The following is a 6,000-nucleotide window of genomic DNA, read 5'->3' as shown; positions in this document are numbered from 1 at the left end:
TGCCCCTGGTAAGAGGAACAAGAGTAAACCTCTCCTCTGAATAACCAAATTGCCCCTTACCCATTAACTTGATGGTTATCCAATACTGTACTCAGTCTTCAGTACACTGGCAGGGACAACCCAGAGCAAAACATAATGGACTGCTTTTCAGTTTTGCTACTGCCACTTCGTATTACTCCTTGTATGATTCTGTCGTTTTATGAACAGTTTAACCTATTTACTCATGTGTAAATGGACAATGGTTGAAGATTAGAGAGGCTTCATTTGCTATGAAGAGCTGCTATCTTGTCTCAAAGGAAAAAGAACCGGTTGACCTAGATGGCAGGTCATGTACTTCTTACTGCAGATGTAAATCAAATTATCATCACAGCATCAGCCTATGTGTACAGTAACAAATACACAACTGCATAGACACAAACTGATTTTTGGAGGAAAGAAAGTTTAAACAGCTGTTTCAGTAACTAAATATATCAATTAATATGCAGGATGATTCAGATGATTCATAGGCACATTTGCTGTGCCTAAATTTCTAAAATTGGTGCTAAAATTGCTGATGGTCAAACTTACTTCAGGCAAGATGTTCTTGTTTGAATGCCTGCTTGGAGAAGGGAGTAAATTTCGTGTTATCTCCTAAACCATTCCAATATTTCTTCCACTGCCCTATTCTTGGGCTTTAGAGCTGTTCTCTCAAATAGAAGTGCTCTTCTTATAACTTATCAGGTCTTGCTGTTTTGTCAGTGTTTTCACAGCACCCAGTCCTGCATTCCTAACCCCCATGAGCAGTATCACCAACTTCACCAAGTCAGATCCCCAGAAATGCTGAAATTATGCACTGCAACTCTGTAATCATGCAAGGCTGATTTATTGCAGCAAAAGTCCTTTTCACATTGTTTGGCAACAGAAAGTGAGGTATTTCCACTATATGGTTAAGCTTTCTGTGACGAATGATGCTACCACAGTTTAACTGGTATTTATACAAATATTCAGGTCTGTAAACGATACTAGTGGAAGCCAGAGCTACAGCTGGGGTTGTCTGCATATGGCTACTGCACTCTGGATAATTTGTTCCTTGGAAAAGTCTGTTTTCATAGTAACATGGTTACAAAGCAGCCTCTCAAGCGCCACTGTGTCAGGAAAAGCACATCACAGACAGAAGGTAATGACTGCTGACACCAGACCAGCTTTCCTCTTGTTCCATATAAAAGCCAGCAAACTCTAAATCATCAGTGCAACCAATGCCATGTGCCTGCCCCCATTGTTCGAGCGCGGCTTTAAGCCGGGAACAAAATCCATCAAAACGCGGTTTACGAAAAAAATTTCCTGTACGACATGGACGAGTCCGACTGGCTGGGCTGAACAAAGGTAAACTGGGATTAAGATTTCAACAAAGAGCACTTCCTACCCAAGGAACAGTGCCTTGGTAACTACTTCACACGCACAGAAAAACCCCTCCAACACTCCATCTCCCTGGGTCAAACAAAAAAAAAAAAAAAAAGAGAAATCTGGTGTGAGATGGTCTTAGAATTGTTCCTGTCCTGGCACTTTGGCACACAGCCTTGCAGGCTCTGTGAGAAGGAGGAAGATTACAGTAAACAAGTCATGAAATACTGTTTGTCTAACATTTGCCATAACTACAGCCCACATACTTTAGCCTGAAAATCCAGTTTGTCTCTTGAATGCCCTTTCTGGTATCTATTGGTTATCGTTGGTTCAAATGACAGCTTTAATGTGAAATCTTCTGTGGGCTTTTAAGTGACTTTGCTTCTCCAAGTAAGGATTAGGAAGTTGGCTCATTTTCACTGTATGATCTTTCCAAATAAAAAGCTGTAGGGAACTGAACAGGAGCAAACAGTCAGATCAGAAAATAAGGATTCCGTCCTTAGTTTGGCCACAGGCCGCTGGTGTAACTGTAGCTGATCAGCTTAATTTTTGTCCCACAGCTGTTCCAACAGTAAAAAATAGCATAGTTACTGGCTTTTTGCTTTCCTTGATTCTTGCTTAACTCAGGCTTCACAATAAAGGCACTCTCTGACCATGCTGGGCATGGAACACCAAGTCAGGAAGGTCTTTGCCTCACCTGGAACACAACTGAGAGCCTCAGCTTTTACTCACACAGCCAATAGTTTGCTGTAGGGCATTAAACTAAGAACAGTAAATTTTTTCTGTGACTATCCACTGTGCTTAAGTCTAACTGGTAACTGCAGTAACTCCAGAGAAATCTTGGAACAACAGGTAAGATTTTTTTGTGCAAGACAAAAAACCACAAAACTGGAAATTTTTTTTTACATACTTCTAGATACAGTAAGTGATAGAGTGCCCAATAGGATTTTTCAAATGTTCCTGGTGACATAAACATATCTGAAAAATTGGCCTCAGTTTGATAACAGAAACCCAAATCACAAATGAAAATAAATCCCTTGAATTTCATTTCAGGCTGATATAGCTCTTGGATTTCAAAGTTTTATATCTAGTATAATTGATTATGAATAAGCCTACGTATTTTGTAGTTTTAAGTCTACAGAAAATTCAATAGCACTTTGTACAAGCTGTTCTGTTGATTAGGAGACCTTAATCAATACAATTTAGCTTCTCTTAGGAACTGCCCCTGTGCCAGCCAGAGCTGGGCTCGAGCCAGATGCCTTGTAGTGTCAATACGATGCTCAAACACATCGTCTCCAAAATTCTCCTGATACCTTATAACACAAAGCCAATAATAATGTGGTGTTACTGAGAGAGCTGCAGTTGGTATCTCACAATGATGCAAATATTTTGTACCTGCTTCAGACCTTTTAAAGAATCTACGATAGGGAACATAAAAAAAAGGAAAGTCACATTCCTCCTCCAACTGCAGTAACTTTCAGGCAGAAAAAATATTTTGAAGTACTCACACAACGGTCAATGTTGAAAATGCTTGTACACAGCATGCAAAACCTTGTTGTTCCTTTTGTAACTGAGAGCCCTCGGCAACAGACTGACACTTTTGAGCCACAGCTATAAAAACAGCAATACAAAAATACATTTTAATGGATTTTGAGGAAGACTAAGTCTTATTTCATAATTTTAAGTCTATGCTTTCTAGCCTACTTTTGAATGTGTTGTTATTTATCTAAACTCCAAGGATTTTTGCACTCCTAACTCCTCAGTTCATAAAGCTGACAAGTCCTATTGTACCTCTGAGCCCTCTACCTAGAGAGGTACTCCTCACTGTTTGAGGAAGAGATTAATGTAGTTCATTCAGTTATCCTAAACTCAGGTAGAGGTTTTTGTCACACTCCCTTTCATGAATGTAAACCTTAGTTACAAAAAAGCAACTAAACTGTGTACTAAGAACTGCAGGGAAATGCTGCCCTAGAAGAAATGAAGGACTCCTCTGATTCTATTCTATAATCGACAAAAAGTAAATTAAGCCTGAGGAAAACAAGAGGTGAAACAAAATGAGATGTATCCTTATAGCCACATCCTAATAGAATCATTACAAAACTGGCTGGCTCCTGACAGAGGTGGAGGTACGGAAAGGGATAACTAGATGGGGAAGAAATAAATCAATAGGGATGGCTGAAAACCGATTTAGAGCACTAAGCTCACTCAGACTTCTCTTGCATTTTCTCTTGATTAGGCTGACAGGAACTGAAGATGAAAATGTTAAAACCCGACTTTAGTCTCCCGTGTTGCACTTAGGCTGCACTCATTTGTTAGAGCTCCTTTCTTTGTGCCTCTGCAGGTCAGGCAGTGCTCCAGCGGCCGGGCCCTGCCTGCAGAAGTGCAGAGGGTGTCCTCTGGCAGCCAACACAGCTGTCCAAGCCTGACCACAACATGATTTTATCTGAGGAGCTAATGTAAATTAGCTGATGATAGTGCACAGCAGACTGCTTGCTGCAAATGAGGAATCTGCAAGGAAGTTAGGATCAGTATCAAAACGGAGGAAAGAAAACACACTGCTTTTACAATGCATTTCTCCTCACAATCAGAAGCTATCATGTTTAGGCAGAGAAAATCAGGAACCCTGCCTGTCTATAACTGCTAGAGAATATCAAGTTGAAAAAAGGAAGGGGGGGGGGGCAGGGGGAGAAAGGGGGAAAAGAAAATTTCAGAAACGTAATTCAAACACACGTGGTCAAAAAGCAAGGCCTCAAAGAAAGCTCTAGGGTCAATGTAACACAGAATGGAAGCACTACAGAGTTTGGAAGCCTCCCTGTGACTTAAATTACAGATGGTTTCCAGGAGTTTCCTTAATAAAATTTGTCTAGGGAGAAAATATTGGTGTCAGTGAGGGGAAAAACTCTGATTCACGGAAAATGGAAAAGAGAAAGGCAGCTTCAACCAGGAGTCAGTCATCAATCTGTTTCTTAGACAGAGTCTTGGCAAAACCCATTCTCCTGGTAGAACTTGCCTGGAGTAGACCAGATTGATTTGACAGTCTCTTAGCCTAATAAATGCTTGACCTCAAGGTCTGCTGAATTCACTAAATTCACTATGCAGAGAGAATTGGGAACCAATCACCTCTGGGGAACATCCTGTTCTGCAGCCCTCCCCTGATAAAGGCCTTGACTGCTTTCAGCCTTATCGAGATGACTAGATGAAAGCTGCTCTCAGAAGAAGAAAGGTTAATCGACTACACTGCTGTTAATCAATCACTTGGAAAGATTCAGCACTTACAATAGGTAGGTCCCTCTTCCTGCCAAGAGGTTCTTGCATGTTAACCAGGGACCATCTCCTCCAGTTTGAAGGATGAGTAACAGGCAGGAACACAATCCCCGATAGATGCCAGGTGTCTGATCCAGAGCCAGCTGAAGCGAATAGAAAGACTCCTGGTGAGTTCAGTGGGCTTGGACCAGACCCCGAAGAAAGACTTATCATCCCAGGTTTATTCTGCATACATGTATCGAGCTACTCTTAGCAGTGAAAGATCCTTGAAAAGAAGCAGATACATCACACACTTCTGCCTCCCTGTGAAATCAAACTTCTTCAAATCATACTGTATCCCATTTACCCTGATTGTCAGATATGGCTGACATCCAGCAAAGGAAAATTACCTGCCTGTGACAGCACAGATAGACATTTCAAAATCTCTAAGGAGCACAAAAAGAAAAATGCCAAGCTGCTAATGTTTTCCTGGCCTTTTTGTAATTGCTGCTAGCCAAAATGATAGCTTTCTCAGAAGAGGAAAAGCTAGATCAATTTCTGAAAGGACAAAGGAAAACTGAGGGAATAAGATTTAAAAGATCCTGGCGTGGAAAAGAAAAGCTCAGTCCTGAATCAGCAGTGGTATGCAAGGTGAGGCTGACAGAACCCGAGAGAAAAAAAGTACCAAGAGAGAACACACAGTTAGAAAGTACTCCTGAAGATTTACTTCTGTAAATTCACAACTGTATTCAGCACCAACATCAGCTGATGACAAAGCAGTGACTGCCCCTGATGCACTCTAAATGGAAGTAGGAAGTCTTAACCCCATTGTTACAAATCCAGGTCCTTTTATCCCAGCGCAGAACCACTTGGTAACACACCTGCTGCACCACACAGCTGAAAAGCCGTATGGCAAAGAGCTGAAACCAAAAGACACACACCTTTAGGACATTTATGGCTACAGGTACCAGCTTATGGTTTATTGGTACAGACTTGCTTCTCCACAGCACTGCTTCTGGTATTTTCTCACTACCAGTCTCACCCAAGGCAGACTCCAGGCTGAACTTGTGCTACCATTTCCTCATGCCTGCCGCCAGAAGGCTTCAGGTTGCTCAAATCCTGGAAAAAAAGCTGCTGGCTGGAAACTTTTGCTTTTGGAATAACCCAGTTTTCATTAGAGGCAGACACATGACAGACTGGTGCCATGGGCTATACCTGCTGTAGCTGGTGAAGAGGTGTCAGGTCCCTCAGAAGGGTGGAGAGCAGTACAGGTGCAGTGACTCTGCTAGTCTGAAAGTTAATGGCACTATAGAACACCCTAGGCTATGGATATTTCCTTCTTGGGCAGTGGCAACAAGCAACAGATCAGCGAAACAC

Source organism: Manacus vitellinus, unplaced genomic scaffold (genome assembly GCF_001715985.3).
Source record: "Manacus vitellinus isolate BGI_N305 unplaced genomic scaffold, ASM171598v3 scaffold_57_pilon, whole genome shotgun sequence".
Classification (NCBI taxonomy): Eukaryota; Metazoa; Chordata; class Aves; order Passeriformes; family Pipridae; genus Manacus; species Manacus vitellinus.
Note: the sequence above shows the minus strand (reverse complement) of the source record.